We start from the raw sequence: 21,175 nt of genomic DNA on the forward strand, positions 1-21,175 counted from the left end.
TTTGCCCTTCCCTGTTCATTGTTTTCTGTGCTGAAATTAAAACACATCAATTCTTTTAGATTATTACTTGACAAAGACACAGAATGCTGTCTTTTTTCTGTAAATATCCTTTTTTGCTTGGCCCCTTTCGATGAGGGTTTGATGAGGTTGGGAGTGTGGCTTAATGGTTAAGGCATTTGCCTTACACGCATGAAGTACAAGGGTTTGAGTCTCACAAGGGATAATTGGCTAGGCTTCAAAGGACTCGAAGGGCAGTTAGCTTAGTACTAACTTATGAGACTTAAATCTTTCCATATAAAGCATCACCAGATATAAACACAGGTGTCCAGGTAGTATCAGCCAGGGTCCACTATAAGGGAAGACAAAATGCTTTACTCCTGGAGACTATTCCCCATCACACTGTAAACCAGAAGCTTGACGGCTTTGTCACTGTTATGTCAAACTGCTCTTTATGGTTCATAACCATGTTATTGTCAGTCCCAAGTGCTTTTGTGTTCAGTTAACTGAATCTTTACACTTCTCAAATTGCATTCTGCTTTGTTATTGTGCCTTATATCTACATTGACTTTAAGTTGTCATCTTTCTTTCTGGCCAGGCTGCTAACCATTACCCGCACTGGGACATACTCCATTTCCTTCTTGAGTGGTATACCACTAGTGACTACCCCTACTGTGCACTTTACTCTTATTACCATCCTCTTCCTCTGGCCACTTACCCCATTTACACCCTTTTGGTGTGTTTCTGACCCGTATCTACCACCTCTTTATCTCCACAGTAGTCTCCTTCTGGGACTAATGAAATTCGGGTAGGCTACATAAATTAAGTTACTCCAGCTACCTTTCTTTTTACTATGTTAAGTTAGTGTCAAAGGTTGGTTTGAAGAATCCTTTTACTATGACTTCATGTCTGTACCACATATGTAGATAAACACCAACTAAAATATTCCAGAAAGCTTTTCTCTTTGACCCTTTATAGATTTTTCCAACCAATGATGCTGGACTGACAATCCTATGTTCTTCTGATACACTTTTGGGCTCTCTTAAGGCTTGTATAATGTCTTCAAGCAGAATCCCAGCTACATTATCCTAGCTAGTATCCCACATGTTGTTATAGCTTTTCTTTCTTTGTTGAATAAAGTCTGTCTGCCTGTCTCTCGCTGTCCCTCCCTCTCTCTCCATCACCCTTTTAACCATCATTTCTCATGAATTACTCCATTTTCCCTCCTGCTGACACCCCTCTTTACTTCTCCTTAATGAACATTCAGGAAAACTGTTTGTTCAGAGTTCCTGTCCCTTTCCTGTATGATTCGCCACTTTCATAGATGACTTTTTTCAATGCCATTCCTTTTTTACCCCTGGACTGGAGATTTTTTTATTTGTTTGCTGATGGTTTCAGACATCTTGCCAGATCCTCTTCCATTTCTAGTTTGAAGTTTGATCTCCATGGTCACTCTTTTTCTCACCTTTCATTTTAGCCCCCATAGTGATTTCTGTTTGTGGGCTACCCCATTGTGCCTTAGCGCTGCTCTCATTCCTTTCCATACACACTGCAGACGTGTAGCCAGGCTACATCAGAGGCGATACCTATACTGGGTGCAAGATCTTAGGATCATTCCTAGCAGACGGCAGCTGGTCAGTACTACAATAGGGGCTTTCAGAAAAGAATGCTGATACTGCTTTTGTGGTCAGGGCTGAAGCCTGCTGTTCACTGGCAGTGTAGGAAGCCACATTTTACACATACAAGAGAAGATTTGTTAGTATTTGTCTGGTTGCCACAACATTGCAACATTACAAGTCAAATGGCAAGGTAAAGTGGCACTTAAGGAACATTCCCGCTAAACACTGCAGCAATATGTTTTGTACTGCATCATAGTTAATTTACAACAGAGAAAGAATTGCACTGTAGTATCAGAAAATGCTCTGTATCAAAACTGTTCTATACAAAAACTGCTTTCTGTAAAAGTGCTATGACAACTAGCATAAGATCATAGGAGGTTACTAAGCTATTGACCCGGAGGTCATTTCAAGCCTAGCAGTTTCATCCCAATGTAAGGCCATAGATACTCTAGTCAATACCAAGGATTGTATTTAGTAATGACTGTCCATGTCCAGGAGGGTTGTGAGCGCTATTCCTGGTAGGATTTACAGTGTCCCATCCACTTGTCCTGGTTCCTCTTGAACAGTTTCATAGAAGTGCTCTGTTTCTCTTAAACTGGCAGCCTATTCCAAAGATGTGGCAGTCACTGGGAGACAAATCTGTCCCTCCAGAATGTCCCATTCAAGTCGCAAGCCACATTTAGGTCCCTGGAACAGGAAGCTCTAGTCATGTTTGATTTACGGATGTGCAGCAAATTCATTAGGTTTTGGTCAGAGATTGTTCTGTAAGCCAGGCATAAGTCTCCCCTAAAAAGTCTATACAATACTCAGTATGGTGACAGGGACTTTAGTTGGTCTGTGTAAGGCACGTGCTGGAGTCTCTTGATCTTCTAAGTTAGAAACCTCCGAGGTCTTTCCAGTTGCTGCAGGTGCTTTCTATGGTACATACCAAAAGGGGCATTATACCAAATTATGCACCTGATTAGTGACATGTATAGAGGGTTTATAACCTCCTTTGCTCTAGAGGTGATGGCTTTGCTAATCAAGTGTGCTACACAGAAAGCCTTCCTTACTACAGGTCACAGTCTACTTGTGATCCCAGATCCCTTATCACTTCATAGGTACATACGGTATTGTTGTTAATTTGATAGAGTAAAGGGATATTCTTTTTACTGAGGTGAAAGATGGTGCATTTCTTTACATTCAGTTTAAGACTGTGACTAAGGCACCAGTCACTAGTCGTGTAAGATTCTACTGTAGTATACTGACATAATTTGGGGATTTAATAGTTGCACCCATTTTGCAGTTTTACACAAACTTGGTCAGCCACAGCCCCTTAGTTTTGGCCTGAACTTCTGAGAAGTATATACCAAACAGTAGGGAACCCAGCACTGACCCTTGTAGCACCCTGCTGGCGACAGGTCTGCTGGTTGATGTGGAGTCACCCAATTTGATAGTGTGTGGCCGATTTGTGAGACAGTTGACAACCCATCTTAGAACAAAGTGGTTTACATTCAGTTTGCTAAGACTGTTGGTAATGCCTGAGTGTGGGGTTGTGTCAAAGGCCTTTATCAAGTTGAGGTATGCTGTGTGCACAGATTTGCCCTTCACAATTGCCCTGTCACATTTTTGAAGAAATTCACCAAGTTTAGCAAGTGGGATCTGCCCTTGACAAAGCCAAACTGAGTCAGATCCAGGGTTTGTAGGTTGTCTATGTCTTTATTTATGAGGTTCATGATGTTACGTTCCATGGCTTTTCAGATGAGGCTGGTCAGACTATGGGTCTATAATACCCTGGGTCTGTTGCTGAGTCACCTTTGTTGAGGGGAATAACTGTTGCTGTTCTCCATTCTGCAGGAACAAAGCTTGTGGTTAGGGTGTGATTGAATAGGATACTTAATGGTGATATCAGTTCATGTTTTAGTTTGTTTAGAAGACAACTTGGAATGCTGTCTGGTCAAATAGAGGCTGTTGTTTTTGTCTTAGAAAAGCTTTACTGACCTGCTCTTCAGTTATGTAGGGTGGGAGGGAAGGTGGGGGGCAAGGATTGTGATAAGTGTGGAGGGGATAAGGGAATGAAATTTTCACTAAATCTGTCTACTAGCAGGTTTGCTATCTCTGCGGGATCAGAGTGTGTGTGTGATGCCATTCATCACTAGTTCGGCACATACTTGGGTCCTACCTTTTGGGCTATATATGTAGCTGCATAAGGACTTATGGTTATCCTTTGCTGTGCTTGCTAAGGTTTTCTCAAACTTAGCCTTAGAGGATTTGACATGTCTTATTTGCTTGTTGAGGCTAAGGAGGGTGCTTTTCCATTGTTGGGACCTTGCCATAGTTTTCTTAGACAGCAACTTTTTGCATTTGTTGTAAAGTTTGTTAATGCTGAATGTCCGCCAGGGTGGCTTATTTTACTTGGGGCTCTGGCTTTGATTATCTCTGGAACAGCTAAGTCTATACACTTATACAAGTGCAAGTGATTGTACAGGGCTTTGGTGTAGTTACCACTTCCTGCTGGGGGTGGGGCTTGGAATGCATATATACCTTTCCCTAGGAGGGTACAGTTTGCTTTGGTGAAGTTTTTTAGTCTGACTTCGCCCTTTGTGAGTTCTGGTGTTAGTACCAGTTCAAAGGCAACTGATTTGTGGTTATATTTAACTAATGCAGGTCGGACAGCTGTGGTGCATCTGTTTGTTATGTTAGTGAAGATCAGATTTAGTATGTTTGTTACTCTTGTTGGGGTTTGAACAATTCGTTTCACAGCATTTGAGTCAACAGAGTCAAGAAACCTTTGCACTGATGAGTCAGATCTACAGGGTGTAGGAATAGAACCCACAACCTTTTGCGTCAAAGGCAAATGTGCTACCTGTTACACCAGTAACACTGACACTGAATGGAGGTTGTCTTCAGCACACTTACATGATTTGTTTTCTTGATGTTATCATACATCACACAGTTCACACAAGCAACTTTGTCTTTCCAATTAAACATTATTTGTGTACATTATAACTTTTACTATTCTGTAAATGATGTTTCAGGCATTATCCCCTCTTCTCTTTTTAAACAAAACATAGGTATGTCTCTAATAACAGAAATAACATGCCATTTGTTCCATATTATATTTGTAATAACATGTTCATTAGTAGAATGGGTGAGTGTGTAAGCAAGCAATAAATAAATAATTTTATGTGAATTTGCTGACCTGCTCTGTTAACTTTAATCAAGTCACTTGCATTTGTTGAAAAAAATAGAAGAGTATTATGGGATGTGGTTGCAAGTGTTGATTTGTATACATAGATTTAGATGACTGCAATGATGATAAAGGTTTTAACTTATCTTTGTTGACAGCATTGATTGCACTGCAGTGCTAATCATGCATATAACATCAGTAGCCTGGGCTGCTTTGCCCCATTTAAGTCAACAGCACTTGAAAAGCAGACCACAGTGGTTTTGTTTCACTGTAACTTAATCATAATAATAAATTTGTTATCATTTAAAAAATACTTCAGCTGAAAAAGTTGTTTTCTTTGTTTAGCTGAAATGATTTTCTCATATTTAATTTTCTTTCTGTCTCACATCTCCAGGCTATTGTGAACCAGCCAGCTGACAGTTGAGAGTGTCACACTTAACTAACTGCTGGCAGGTGTTACTGAGTTAAAACCTGCACCATCCAGGTGCAATTAACCATAGGCAAAACTGCTCTACAATTTGTAGCATGCTACAGGCCACCCTCTCAAACCCAGGAAACCCACACAGCTTTCCTGAAGACACTGGAGGGTATAAATGTATCACCAAACACCATCATATTGGGTGACTTCAACTACCCGAATATAGACTGGGAACATTACTCAAGCCCCAACTTTCTAGACCAAAGGTTCCTGGAGTTCATAAATTCAAATGCCATGGAACAACTAGTCACCGTCCCCACAAGAGGAGAAAATATATTAGATCTCATCATCACAAACATGGGGACAAAATGCTCCACACCGGAAGTATATCCCTCTTTGGTGAGATCAGATCATAAACTAATCTCACTAGAAATCCACATCCCCCCCCCACCCCAAACAAAAAAGACCACAGTGAAGAACTTCTCTAAAGCAAACTTCACACTACTCAAGACAGGTGTGGTATCCTTCAAGGCCACCGAGCCAATGGAAACCACAACCCAAGCTGCGGAAGCCCTTACAAATCCCTTCTATGAACACCTTCAGGACTGCATGGATCAGGCAATCCCAATTAAAACCAAGACTCTTTCCACCAAGGGCAAACATCCAGTCTGGTGGACCCCAGCCATAAACAAAATTTACAATAAGAGGAGAAAGCTATTACATGATGGAGCAAAATCCCAAAAAGGGAAGGCATCTTTGATCAGTACTAGCAAGAAACTACGATCCCTCATAAAATCATCCAAGGCCAACTTTGAGAGAAAAATTGCCATAGATTCAAAGACAATCATAAGGCCTTCTTCAGCTATGTCAGAAACCTGGGTGGAAACTCCCAGATATGCTCAGAATTAGTCCAAAATGATACAAAAATCACTGAACCCACAGACATTGCCAACATACTGGCAGACAGGTTCAGCGCAAACTTCACCCCCCTCTCCCCCAAAAGAGATAACTATCCCAACAGAGTGTAGCCTCCCAGACATCTGAAATGTGCAGGTGAAAGCTGCTCTCTAAAGCTAAAACACAGCATCAATGGGACGGATGGTGTCCCGGCTGTGTGCTACATGAACTCAATGAAGAACTAAACCCGCACATAAGGCAGCTGTTTAATCTTAGCCTTACCACAGGATATGTGCCCAAGGAGTGGCGTACGGCAACTGTGATCCCACTCCACAAAGGCGGTGCCTCTACGGATCCTGGTAATTACCGCCCCATAAGCTTAACAAGCCTGGTCTGCAAAGCTATGGAGAGGATCATAATGGAGCTCATAAACAAGGACATAGGGGACTTGCAGACCTTGGACCCAACCCAGTTTGGCTTTGTCAAGGGCAGATCTTGCCTTTTGAACTTGGTCGACTTCTTCGAAACAGTTACCAAGGCCATTGATGAGGGAAAGGCAGTCCATACAGCTGACCTTGACCTTGCAAAAGCTTTCGACACAATACCCCACTCGGGTATCATAGAGAAACTTACCAGCTTAAATGTAAACCCATATGTCACAAGATGGGTTGCAAACTGGCTAAAGGACAGAACCCACAGGGTTAGAGTTGCTGGAGCCATATCAGACTCCAAGTCAGTTACAAGTGGTGTCCCACAGGGCTCAGTCCTTGGCCCCCTATTGTTCGGCATCTACTTCTCAGAAGTACAGGCAAACATAGGAGGACTATGGCTGACAAAGTTTGTGGATGACTGCAAACTGGGTGCCATAGTGGATAGTACATTGGACACAGACATCCTTCAGAGGGGTCTCACGGAAACTGATACCTGGTGCCAGAGCCATGGCCTGAAGTTAAATGCAAAAAAGTGTATAGTCATACCCTTCAGGAAAAACAAGGTAACCCCAAGCTACCATATAGGTGGCAACCCACTAAGCACAGAAGAGGTTATCAGGGACCTGGGTACCCAGGTTGACAGTGGCCTCTTGTTTGACACTCACGTTGCTTAAGTGGTTCGAAAGACCTTCTACATTGCCCATCTGATCATGAAGGGATTCACATCCAGATCAAGTGAGGTCATTGTTCCCCTGTACTCTTCACTTATCAGACCAATGATCGAGTACAATGCCCCATTCGGGATGTATCTCACCCGACACCTGCAGCAATTGGAGAGACCCCAAAAGTTCCTCACCAAAAGGATAAAGGGACTCCAAACCCTGTCATATACTGCCAGACTGAAGAAACTCAAACTCTATTCAGTTGCATACCGTCTGCTCAGAGGTGACCTGTGCCTGACATACAAGGCCATAACCAACCCGGAATTAATGGACATGCTCCACCTCAAAAAATCCAAATCCACCAGAACCACTAGAGCAAGTGACTTAAACCTTAGCACGGATATAAATAGGACGCGCTGGAGGGATAGATTTATCACCCAGAGACTCCTCATGCTGTGGAATAAAATCCCGGTCCAAGTGAGGCAGAGCACCTCGCTGGCTCTGTTCAAGAGAAATCTTGACCGGTGGATGGGAGATCGTAGGTTTACCCCGGGAATCATCTCTGTGTCACTGCTGGTCAGAGGCACAACAAACTAATGGGCACATTATTTCTAACATAAGGGGTGGCGTAAGCCACATAACTTTAGGCTAGGCTTATAAATGCCTTAGGGCAGATAGCCTAGTATAAACCTATGAACCTATGAACCTATGAACCTGTAAATGCTGTACCTGTCTGCAAAGCGCATTCCCATGATTTTCTGGTCTGACTATATTTGATGGGGCATGGTTTTGGCAATAGTACATAAATAACAGCATTATGAGACCTTTATGTAGCTACAAAGAAGCACATTTTAGCTCCTGAGCTAGCAGATGGGTGGTAAACAGGGTAGTCATTATTATGATATTGTAATAGTCAACACTTATGTTACTATAGAGAGAGACACCATTCCATGTACTGACAATAGGTAGCTGTTTTTAGATTAAATGTAAAATAATAATTATTCCTTTTTGGGAAAAACTGAAAACGGGATCATATAAAGGTTGTTACGTTTGACCAGAGACTCTAAAAAAAGCAGTCACTAGCAGTTTCTGCATCCTTTATTCTCTTTGACGACAACTCTTTGGAACAGATGAAAAAGATTTGAATCTCACTTCAGAATTTAGAAACAGAAGAATATATCTCCCGGAAAAAAAAAAGTTTGATAGGCATTGTATACAAGAGCGGTCATACTTAGGCAATGCTTTGCTCACAAGGCAACATTGTTTGCAACTTTGATAACTATTTTTTTTTTATTTTTTTATTTATTTATCATTTGTTGACTGGGAAAGTCCGACTAGGTTCCACAGAGCCTGTTTTCATGGAGGAATGAAGAAAATGCTCCAGATGCATGTCTTGGAGAGCCGAGACCGCCGGAGAAAACCTACAACACCCAACGAGAACAATGCAAGCAGAACACAGAAGGCACCCGAGGAAGAGGAAAAGGGCAGGAGAACTCTTTGCTGTGAGGGTGAACCAACCAACCACTATTTTGTTTGATATCCAGTAGACTTACTGAAAACTTAAATGATACACCTCTGAGAAGTAGAGTACCTTTAGTGAGCAATCATACAGCACCTCAGATGTTACACTATAATTATTTATTAAAGTATTCATAGATGGCAGCTGGAACTCATGTGGGCTAGGTACTCTCCACTGCTACTCATGCAGTAACAGACACAGAATACAATAAGATTAGAAGCCCTCCACAGGTAGATACTCAGTAATAAGAGATGATAGCTCAGTGGTACACAGAGTTCTTCAAGCCTAAACAGGTGTCTCCCTGGCATCCTCAGCATGTGTGGTAAAAATAAACACTAGTACTAAAACGGAACATCCTTACACTGCAGGCTGCAAATTAAGTCACTTCCTGAGGCTCTGATGATGCCAGTGATTGGTGAAAGCGCTTAGTTGTTGTTCATGTTGGAATAAATCTTTACTACAAACCAGCCTTCATGCTCTTGTGTCTCAACATAGTGGTCGGTGGCTATTTTGAATTGCTGGTTGACCCTAAATTGTTTTTTTTCTGTGTTTTATTCGTCACTTCCTGAGGCTTGTTTGTCCTTGAACGTATCCAAGAAACAATTAAATTTTAAGAAAAACCTATCACTCTCGCTCTCTCTCTCTCTCTCTCTGAAATAAAATGCTGAAGCCTAAAATGTTTCACTTTGGCCAGAGTGAGGAGGCAAAGTGAGGAAAGAGAGGAAAAATAGATCTGGAGACTTGTGTCAGTCAGAGCTTGTGGTAGGCTGGATAACAGTGTTAGAACTATGACTGGCAGAATGTAGGACAGTGTAATGTTTTGCTAGTGAAGGATGCCCAACCCAAATTTGGACATTTGAGAGACTTAGATTAACTTACTGTCCCAGTTATGGTGCAATGTAAATGAGAAACACATTCTGCATAGTTACACACACCTTAGGAGACAACTGCAAGAAAATAAAACACGAGAACACTGTGCTGCACATACAGTATATAGAGCAGGTTGCAGTCATACAAATTCTCAGTTTAGGGTAGCATCTGATAAACGATAAAATGGCAGTGTATGATTTAAGAACTGCTGCAGTTCACAGTTACAGTTTTTGTCAAGCATGCTTGTCACTGGGCATGCATATAGTTGTAACATATGTTATAGTTTACAGTTTCTGACCAAAACAATAATTATCCTCAGCAGGTCATTGCAGGGCTGCAATATATATTGTGCTGGACTGTGGTGAAGTAAGGGAACTGGTGTTCTTTGTTTATGCCTCACTTACAAAAAATGTTGTTACATGGTCACTACTAGGAAGTCAGGTCCAGTGTGTTTTAGATTCTCCTGAGGAATTAGGCAGACATATTCAGTGATCTGAGGATCTCTTTGAACCAATAGGGATAACAGAAGTGAGGATATTAGGATATGTATAAATTAATGTCTACAGCTGAAATCTGTTCATAGGTTCATAGGTTCATAGGTTCATAGGTTGGTACTAGGCTATCAGCCCTAGGGCCTATACAAGCCTAGCCATAACAATTCCCTGGCTATTTCTTCCCACATTATTTACTTTCCTGGACCCCTGTCTAGTAGGGCGACTGACGTGATATCTGGGGTGAATTTCCTTTCTCCCATCCAATCGTCAAGGTTCCTCTTGATGAGGTCCAAAGAGGTACTCTGCTTGACATGTATGGGCAATCTATTACAGTGTCTGGGGAGTCTCTGGGTCAGGAACCTATCCCTCCAGCATGTTTTGTTTATTGTGATGACAAGGTTTATATCCCTGGAGCATGTAGCTCTGAGGGATTGGGATTTCTTTAAGTGTAGCATGTCCAACAGCTCTGGGTTGGACATGGCCTTGTATGTTAAGCAGGGATCGCCTCTGAGTAGAAGATATGCGACAGAGTATAGCTGGAGTTTTTTAAGGCGGTCAGCATAGGGTATCTGCTTTAGGCCTGTGATTCTTTTAGTGAGGTATTTCTGAGGCCTTTCCAGTTGTTGCAGATGTCTTGAGAGGTACATACCAAATGGGGCGTTGTATTCTATAATGGGTCTAATGAGGGATGAGTACAGTGGGACAATGACCTACTTTTTTCTGGATGAAAAGCCCTTCGTGATGAGGTGTGCCACATAGAAGGATTTCCTGACTGTTGTGATGATGTGGTTATCGAAGGTGAGACCACTGTCCACCTGTGTCCCTAAGTCTCGTATCACACTTTCTGTGTTTAGTGTACTGCCACCTATATGGTAATTCATGGATACATGTTTTTTCCCAAAGGGGATAACAATACATTTCTTGGCATTGAGCTTGAGCCCATGGCTCTGGCACCAGGCATCTGTTTCTGTAAGGCCCTTTTGTAGAGTATCCACATCATTTGGGGCTTCAGTAATGACTCCCAGTTTGCAGTCATCTGCAAACTTTGTTAGCCAGAGGCCCTTAGTGTTGACCTGTACTTCAGAGAAGTAGATGCCAAACAAGAAAAGAATTATGCATTTTTATAGACAGCAACACTCCTGCAGAAACAGACTTCTTTTAAAGACTGCATGTTTTTAAATGTTGCAGTAGGAGAAGGAACAATAACATGAAAGCTGAGTACATAACAAAAATGTCTTGATACTGTCCTTGTATCTTCCTCCTGCCAGCACAGTACCAGGTCCAGTACCTTCCTCTGCCAGATCCCCTCCAGCTTTTGAGAGAAGCCTTTCTGGGTTCTTACCAACACTGTGTCATTTCTCATTTACTCCATGCTGAGATGTGTTCTGTTTCAGGTTTTTGTGCGTTATGCAGTAGTTGTCTAGTCTTTTTCTCTTCTACACTTTTAATACGTTGTTGGATTACTTTATCCCACTTTTTGTTACAATTAGCTCAGATCTTTCCTACCACCAGTGGATCTGCCTCACCTGTTGTTATCACTGCTTGCATCTCCAACCATCTGTTTTCACAGAATCTTAATGGTGCGTCTGATGAATTCCCCTATGACATTTTCTGCCCTTCTGCTTCCCTCTACAAATCCTATATTATATCTTTTACTCTTCCCGTGTTTTACTGTTAGTTTCATTTTCACTGTGGCATCTTTCTAATTCTTTTCCCTCTCCTTCTGTCTTACATTGCAAACACTGCAACATTACCTCCACAAGGTACCTGTCTAACTCTTTGTTTAGCACTCCTTACTCCTAGAGGCTGAGATGGAGTCTGTGCCTGTCAGGACCCCCCTTTTTTCATCTCATTCACTAGTGTCTCATTTGTTAAGATGCATAATTCTTTTCTTCACTCCTTGGATGATGGTTCTTCTGGTTTACCATGCTTTCTTTATAAATGTCACTGGCTCTGATAAAAGTCCTGTCCTTCCAAGCTCCATGCAAATAATTGTTCTATGTCTGCTGGTTTCTATTGCCTCTTTCATGGCTCCCTATGATAGATCACCTATCCCTATAAACCTTTTGGTGGACACATGGAAAGGCTGTTGCCACCTGTTATGAATACCTGAGTTCTTGCTTCCCAAATAAAGCAGGGATGTACATAACAATCCTGGTTTAAATTTCTGTCTACTTATCTAGTTATCAAAACTAGTCTTAAAGGCAGACAAAATACTAGCTTTCTTGGCCTGCAGTGGTAATGTATTCCATAACCTAGGGATACACTGAGTGAAGAACCTACCCCTCCAGCAAGCCTTGCTTATTTGCTGGTATAGATTTATGTCACAAGTATGGCTATTTCCCAAGTCACTAGTTTTGTTAAGAACAGAAGTAGGAGACCAAAAAGTATTGTTTCTTTCATGGTTAGAAAACAGTAGCGAGTTGATTATCTGAACTAATTCAGACCTAGGGTCGTTCTGATAATCAAACTGTTTGGATAATCAAACATACACTGAACTGGATAAAAACCTTCTAAAATCTTGGCACATACAGGGCATATGCTTTTCAAACATTCAGTGATTGCAGTGGACAATAATTAATATTTTTCACACCATGAGAATGCTACAAGCTCAAAAACACACAAGTGAATATGTATAATGTTTACATATTCAGACTTTATGACTTTTCCTATCAAAAACTTGGGAACTTTGGAAGGCTGCATTTGGATAACTGACGTTTCAGATAATCGACATTTGGATAATCTACTCTCTACTGTACCAAGACATGGGTCACCTTGGAGCAGACTGGGGACTATTGAGCATAAGAAGACCTATGCTAACCTATCAGGGTAGTTGTAGGATTTAACTCGCCTAATTTTCTAGGTTGGAAATCTTTGCAGCCTGTAAATTAAATTATATGATTAGATTTGTAGATATCAAATGTGTTTAGTAAGGGGTCTGATCATTGGTAGAATATCTTCTTTGGATATTGAAGTTATTCCCTTGGAAATCGTCTGGGATAGATAGCAGAATTTCCTGACAATGGTGGAAAAATGGTAATCGAATGAGAGTTGTACACATAAGTACCTGGGTGCATTCCAATCTTTAGTAGGAGGTTAGAATAATGGTTAAGGTGTTTACCTTACAGACACAAGGAGAAAGGTTTAATTCTTACATGGGGTAATTTGCTCAGTTTAAAATGGCCTGCAAGGGCAGTTAACTAAGTAGTAATCTATAAACCTATGATCATCAGTGTTGAAAGAGGAGTATCATTTATAAAATATGAGGTGGGAGAAGCATTTTTTCTGAATACTCATATGCTGTTCTTTCTTACCTTTAGCTTGAGAGCATTTTCTGTACACTACATATGTGCAGATTCAAGGCCTTGCTGGCTGGAGCAGTTTAGTATTAGTGCATGAACAGATCACAGGGGGTAATCACTGGACATGTCAGGACCTGCTAGATGGAGTCCCAAAACAAGGACGTGTGTGTGTGTGTGTGTGTGTGTGTGTGTGTGTGTGTGTGTGTGTGCGTGTGTGCGTGTGTGTGTGTGTGTGTGTGTGTGTGTGTGTGTGCACGCGCGTGTGTGTGTGTGTGTGTGTGTGTGTGTGTGTGTGTATATATCTATATCTATCTATATATCTATTTATCTATATATATATATATATATATATATATATATATATATATATATATATGTGTGTGTGTGTATACACATATACATATCTCTATAAAAGTCTGAAATGGCCATTTCTGAAATATTCTCCTTTTTTCAGAGGTGATCTCACAGTTAGTATATATGAATTTGGGGATGGGCTTGCAGCCCACACTGGGGTATATTGGGGAGCTTGACCCCTGCAAAAAGAAGCTTAAAAAAGTGGAGCGATGTTCAGGATTCATACTTCTGCATATTCGATCTTTTTTTATTCCATGTGTCAGGACTCGACATTTTGAGTGTTGGCATTTTAATAGTGAGACAATAACAGTGCCTAACTTGCTGCAAAAGAAGTTTAAAGGAGGAGAGGGATGGTGAGTTTCACACTTCTCCGGAATGTTTAGTGTTTTTGTGTTCCACATGTCTGCCCTTGGCATTTTGAGTGTCAACATTTGAATATGGAGATGATAGCAGTGCATAGCTTGCTGTCATAAGCAAATGCGTTTACTCAGACGTTTGAGATATTGGCTTGGAGGTCTGTCAAATAAATACATAATAGGAGAGGGACTATCATTGATCCCTGCTGTACCCCACTATTTACAATGTTACATTCACAGAGGGCCAAGCACTCAACCATGTTGTACCCCACTATTTACAATGTTACATTCAGAGGGCCAAGCACTCATCCATGTTGTACCCCACTAGTTACAATGTTACATTCACAGAAGCCCCAGGATTAATCCATGTTGTACCCCACTAGTTGCTATTTTACATTCACAGAGGACCCAGTACTGATCCCTATTGTACCCCACTATTTATGATGTTTCATTCAGAAAGGGCCCAGCACTGATCCCTGTGGTTCCCCACCAGTTACAATGTTACATTGATGGAGGGCCCAGCACTGATCCCTGTGGTTCCCCACTTGTTACAATATTACATTCAGAAAGGACCCAATACTAATCCCTGCCATACTCCACTAATTACAATGTTACATTCAGAGCAGGCCCAGTATTTACAGTGTTGCATTCAGAGAGGGCTCAGTACTGATTCCTGTGGTACCTCACTAGCTACAATGTTATTTCAGAGAGGGGTCAATACTGATCCCTGCAGTACTCCACTACTTACAATGATAACTATCTGCAACTTTCACAACTTGGGATCAGCTGGATACCCAATTTGTAATCCAGTGGACAATATAGCGGCTTACATTATGTTTACCTAATGTTTCAATGGGGAGAAGTGTCAAAAGCCTTGGCCAGTTCAAGTTAATTAGTGTATACAGAGTGACCAGTATCCACAGGATCTACTATGTTTAGTGGTCAGGACCTGCCCTTCACAAAACTAAAGTGATTACTTTGTCTATGTCTACATAAATGAGTTCTGTTATAATGCAATTGATAGCTTTGCGTATAATGATTGTAAGGCTGGGGACCTACGATGAAGTCAGCAACATGTAGACATTCCCTGGAGCAACTCTGTGACCCCTCAACAAAACTGAATAAATAAATGGATAAAAAGAAAAAGTCAGTTGGTCTACATGGTAAGATAACACTAATAAAACCTGAATAAAATGTTAAAGAAAGGAAGAAAAGAGACGAGTGTTCCTTCATGTAGCCTGCAATTCCAACCTTTACACCAAGCCCCAGTGTTAGCTGACAGCACAGATGAGTTAACACAACTGGAGGAAATGGGCAAGAAAATGGCTCTACTAATGGTATAGATCCCAAAATGGATCCACTAATGGTATAGATCCCATAAATGGATCTACTAATGGCATAGATCCCAAAAATGGATCTACTAATGGTATATATCCCAAAATGGATCTACTAATTGGGTATATCCAAAATGGATCTACTGATGGTATAGATCCCAAAATGGATCTACTAATGGTATAGATCCCAAAAATGGATCTACTAATGGTATAGATCCCAAAAATGAATGCAGAGGTGGATAAATTCATGGCAAAAAATAAAAATAGACAGAGAAATAGCAACAGTGCTTTCAATGCACTCAGTCCAGCTGGGGACAAATCCACCTGTATACAAGTACGTCAACAAAGATTGAGTCTTGAAACACCAGGACTGACTATTTGGAAGCTAAGATTGTGGATATAGAAGACTGAGAATGATGAAGCAACATCAGGATAGCAGCATACATGAAGTAATGGAGGGTACTGACTGTGAGGTATATGTGGTCACCAGTCTAGCAGAATGGACTGGTATCAATAGGAACACCCTGGTGGTAGAATGTACATATACAACACCTCGACTAACACCTAATGGCAGACAGAAGCCGACACCAATTTTTGGTACCTTTCTTAAGGTATAATATGAAAGAACAAGTCTTGAACTAGGTGTGGCAGAAAGGTAAAGTGATAAAGGTGGAAGACAGCAGAATCTATATAGAAAAAGACTTTTCAGCAGAAACAAAGCAGAATATATGTACTTTTGTCCAACCATGAAAGTGTCAAGATTAAATGGCTGGTGTTTCAGGCTGCTCAACCCTGCAACATTGAAAGTTTACTTGCCAGAAGGTTCAACCTCCTTCTCATTGCCCACAGAGGTTTTGGAAAAGCTGAAACAGTCCTCAACAGCCAAAGTTCTGACACCCTTTATTCCCATGGAGAGTGTCCTGGCCTATGTCTCCAAATGCCTCTAGGAAGCATCATCTGGATCTATTCCCATTATTTGAAAGGCGGATGATTGCCAACAGAAAGAAGCACATACTTAGCAACTGAACATTTAAATTGTATGCAAAGTGAGAGATCACTTCAGTAAAAAACTATGATATGAACTATCCTAGCAATTTTGGCAATGAGCCAGGTAGACTGTTTCATAAAATATTTCAGAGATAACTATTTGGATTGAAGTATCAAGAATACAGATAAAGTGAGGGGTTTGTGTGGGCTGAATGAGATGGTAGCTAATGTCACCAACACAAGAGCAGATAGAAGCTTGGGCTTGTAACTCCATGGAGTGTAAGTCACTCTGGGACTCAGTGCCAGTTAAAGCATTTGTCATCTTGTTAAATATGTTAGTATGTTAGACACCCCTGTTAATACAATGCACCTCAGACAACTTTATATGACAGTATATTTAGATCATGTACATCTGAAGTGAAACACCAGTCACTGGGGATGGAAAGCAAAAAATGACGAAAGTATGTATATTGACATAGGTTCATAGATTATTACTAGGCGTACTGCCCTTTTAAGCATAGCCAATTACAACCTGTGAGAATCAAACCCTGCACCTTCTATCTGTTAGGAAAATACCTTAACCATTATGCCAACTTCCCACCATACAGAACTTTAATGGTCTGTCGGAGAAAGGTATAAAAAGGCAGTATGACATTATTTATATAAGATTCGGCCATCAATACTCTGTCTCCAAGAAATGCATATGACTGAAAAGAAGAGCCGAGACTTGCATTCCAATGTTTATTACAAAGAGGTTACTCGGTAACCTAAATGGCAGGAAACAGGGAGTGATGACAGTGATTAAGAGAAGAGCCGAGACTTGCACTCCAACGTTTATTACAAAGAGGTTACTCGGTAACCTAAATGGCAGGAAACAGGGAGTGATGACAGTGATTAAGAGAAGAGCCGAGACTTGCACTCCAACGTTTATTACAAAGAGGTTACTCGGTAACCTAAATGGCAGGAAACAGGGAGTGATGACAGTGATTAAGAGAAGAGCCGAGACTTGCACTCCAATGTTTATTACAAAGAGGTTACTCGGTAACCTAAATGGCAGGAAACAGGGAGTGATGACAGTGATTAAGAGAAGAGCCGAGACTTGCACTCCAACGTTTATTACAAAGAGGTTACTCAGTAACCTAAATGGCAGGAAACAGGGAGTGATGACAGTGATTAAGAGAAGAGCCGAGACTTGCACTCCACTGTTTATTACAAGAGGTTACTCGGTAACCTAAATGGCAGGAAACAGGGAATGATGACAATGATTAAGACTGACTTTCCCTCCAGGATTTGGGAAAAAATAGTTGAGGAACATGGCAGGTATATTCTTTTGAAAGGCCAAATGCTGGGAAATGACCTACTGATTTTAAATGTTTATCTGCCACCAGTGACTGCAGTAAGGGAACTGGCATACTTTATTTGAGAATGGGTTATTAATCATAGGGGGATTGTAATATGGGCAGGGGATTGAAATGTAGCACTATCACCAGATGAAGTGTCAGCAGGACCCAGAAGGCCCTTCCTCCTTCCTTTAGGTAAATTTATGAAAAAGACTCTACAATTGTTTGGAATACAAGATGCATACAAATTATTCATAATTCGTGGTGAACACTATACATTTTATTCACATGCAGCTGTCTGAAGAATAGATATATTTTTTGTTGTGCAGTAGCAGGACCACTACCTCAGAAATATGAAAACTTCCCTCATACAAATTTCTGATCACACATCAGTGCACTGGAAGTTGATATTCAGTCCACACTGGGGATCAAGTAGGCAAAGATTGAACGTAATGCAATGAAATCAGGAAGTAATAGGGGAGAAGCTCGTGTTATGAAGTGAAGATGCTGTAATCAGTTAGTCAACATCTGGGTAAGACTGGGTCCAACTATGGTAAGATTTCAAGACTACTATCTTCTGTAATGTAGTGACACATATAGAAGCCAATAAATTAAAATGCAGTTCCAAAATGTAAAAATTGCAGAATGAATTATTGCAAATACAGGAAGTAATGGTACAGGGGAGTGAGGATGCAATACAAGACTTTCAGATTAAGAGACAAGAACTGGATAGGCTGTTCACATATCACTCAGAGCAAATAATAAAGGCATTGAAACTTAAAAGTAATGAAATTCCTTTGCAGGCAGCTAAATATTTAGCCTTAAGGCTAAGACAGCAAGAGGTTGATAAATGTGCTAGACAAATTAGGCATCATCTCACAGGTGATCTCATGGAATCTCTAGATGAGATGTCTTTGAACATTATAGTGTTTATACTCCAACGGGACTGAAAAAGGGTGGTTGCGGTATGCAGTATAGAGGTATATCTCTCAAACTTAAATCTGCATCGTATATATGAGGAGGTGGCTTCCTTAACTGCTATCACTACAGAGAACATTACAGAGGCCATAGGGAATATATCAGTGGGGAAATCTCCTAGGTAAAGATGGAATTCCTATAGAACTTTATAGGTGGACTGGCAGGAAATTTATACACCTATTCCTCTCCCTCAGTAATGCTATTTGAAATGTGAACCACCACCCACAGACTGGAAATCAGCACTGGTTACCCTCATCTTGAAGGCGGGCAAAGACTCATTCCTCCCCAACTCATATCATCCCATATCAGTATTGAACCATGATTACAAATTATTTGCATCAATCTTAGCCCACAAAGTAGCTGCAATACTACCTGAATTGACACAAGAAGGACATGTGATAATGTTATTAAAACTACTGTTTATGGACCAGGCTAACCTCTATCATAGTCCACTACTGGTAGCAAGCTTTGATGCAGAAAATGCCTTTGATAGAGTTAATTGGCAATATCTGTGGAAATTAGTGGGTATGGTAGGCTTCCCCAGAGAGTTTATAGATACACTCAGATCACAATATATTGGAGCCACAGCTTGCCTTTCCCTTCAATAAATCATTATCAGAACCTTTGGAAATTAAATGATAGACAAAACAGGGGTGCCCTCTGTCCCCACTGCTATTTGTCATACATTTGGAACCCCTAGTGGACATGATGTATAAGAAGCATCAATGTTAATGGCACAGAGCATAGATTAGCCTTATTTGCAGATGATTACTAGTGTATTCAGCTGATCCTGATAATCAGGAACTGAAGAGCTTTGGGTGAGAGTCAGGGTACAAAAATACTGAGATAACAAAAGAAGTAAAAATTCACTGTTGCCCTTTGACAGAACTAGTTAAATGTTTCCCTTGTATTGCTAACCAGAGAACAATGGATTACTTGGGGGGCATCAATCGGAGGCCACAATACAAAACTGTGTGATACCCACATATAAGGTGTATGATGAAATTAAAAAAATATTTCATTAATTGGTAGCATTTCTGTATTGATATGCCCCATTGGACTGTGGCCATAATGTGGTGTGTTTTGCCACAGATTCTATATGCATTGCAGGCTATCCCATTTCCCCACCACAGACCTACTGGAATGGTTTAATGTGTTGACCAACTTTATTTGGGCAGGTGAATGACCTAGGGTAAGTTGAGATCATCTTACTATCTCATCAGGATGGGGAGGAATGGGCTTGTATGGCTTAGAGACCTATGCATATGTAGCTCAAGTAAAAATGTTTGGAGTACTGATGAATCCAGAGATGCAGGTGTGATGATGGGATATGATATATTCAGATTTATCTACCCAATTAGCTGTATATGATAAACTTGTATCACGGCTGGGAACTCATGGATGAACCTGACCCCAAATGTTTAACTATCTGATTAAGGATGTCAGGGAAGGCTTTAAGGCAACCAAAACAGAATGAATGAATGAAAGAAATTCAACCCATTTAAAGATGACTAAAACTGGGGTACCTGGGCAACATCAGTAACCAGTTTCCTAGGGAAATGCAAGGATCTGCAATACTGAGAACACTTGATTGAGAGTGGGGAATAATATCACATGAAACATTTAAGAGTGTTCTTGCCTCTACAAGACAGTACAATACAGTATGAAAGGCTAACCACCAGGATGTGTCAAACCAAGATAGTGAACTTGTCTGCCCCAGACAGACCAAAGTGGGTAGAGTGGTCAGTTAGTGAGACAGGGCAGAGAGTCATCCAAAGGCAAAATAGGCAGACTTTACTGTATTATGATAATGCTGAGAAGTAGCCTTGTAAAGAGGTTTAGACTTCAATCGCAGATGCAGCTGACTATGCGAATAGATCCCCAGAAAAGGGATAAAATTATGCCTATACCCAGATATATTTCTAGGTCTAGATGGTATAGAGTTTTTGGTTGGACATGTCAGTTCAAATACTTCCATACCCCCAGCAGTAGGATATTCTGAAATGTCTCATGACACTGCTGGAGATGTGACCTAGAGAGTCAAAGAGACTGGATGCATGTTTTCAAGAAATGCCCTCAATTTACTAGCTTTAAAATTACTTTGCAGGAGTAATTAAATGAAGTTTGGTCATCCCACATAAAGTTAATGAAAAGTTTATATTCATGGAAAACACTGATACCTACTAACTGGATGACACAGTGGTTCAGCGGTAGCATTGTCGCCTCACAGCAAGAAGTCCTCCAGGTCAGTTCTCTGCTGGGGAGCCTTATGTGCTGAGTCTGCATGTTCTCCCTGCATTCATGTCAGCTTTCTCTGTGTGCTCCAGTTTCCTCCTACATACAAAGACACATACATCTGGAGTGTTTCTCCCTGGGCCTCTGCTGAAAATTGGCTTTGTACCAAGTTGTACTTTTCTGGTAAACAAATGTTAAATAAAATAATAAATA

The 21,175-nt window shown here is 40.8% G+C and overlaps 1 protein-coding gene across 2 annotated transcripts in view; it reads left to right on the forward strand.

Moving 5' to 3' along the window:
- The window catches only part of LOC122808989 (C3a anaphylatoxin chemotactic receptor-like), a 163,076-nt gene that overhangs the window by 2,996 nt on the left and 138,905 nt on the right, over nt 1–21,175 (forward strand). The window lies entirely within an intron of this gene.

Source organism: Protopterus annectens, chromosome 1.part1 (genome assembly GCF_019279795.1).
Source record: "Protopterus annectens isolate FY-2018-M chromosome 1.part1, PAN1.0, whole genome shotgun sequence".
Taxonomy (NCBI): domain Eukaryota; kingdom Metazoa; phylum Chordata; order Ceratodontiformes; family Protopteridae; genus Protopterus; species Protopterus annectens.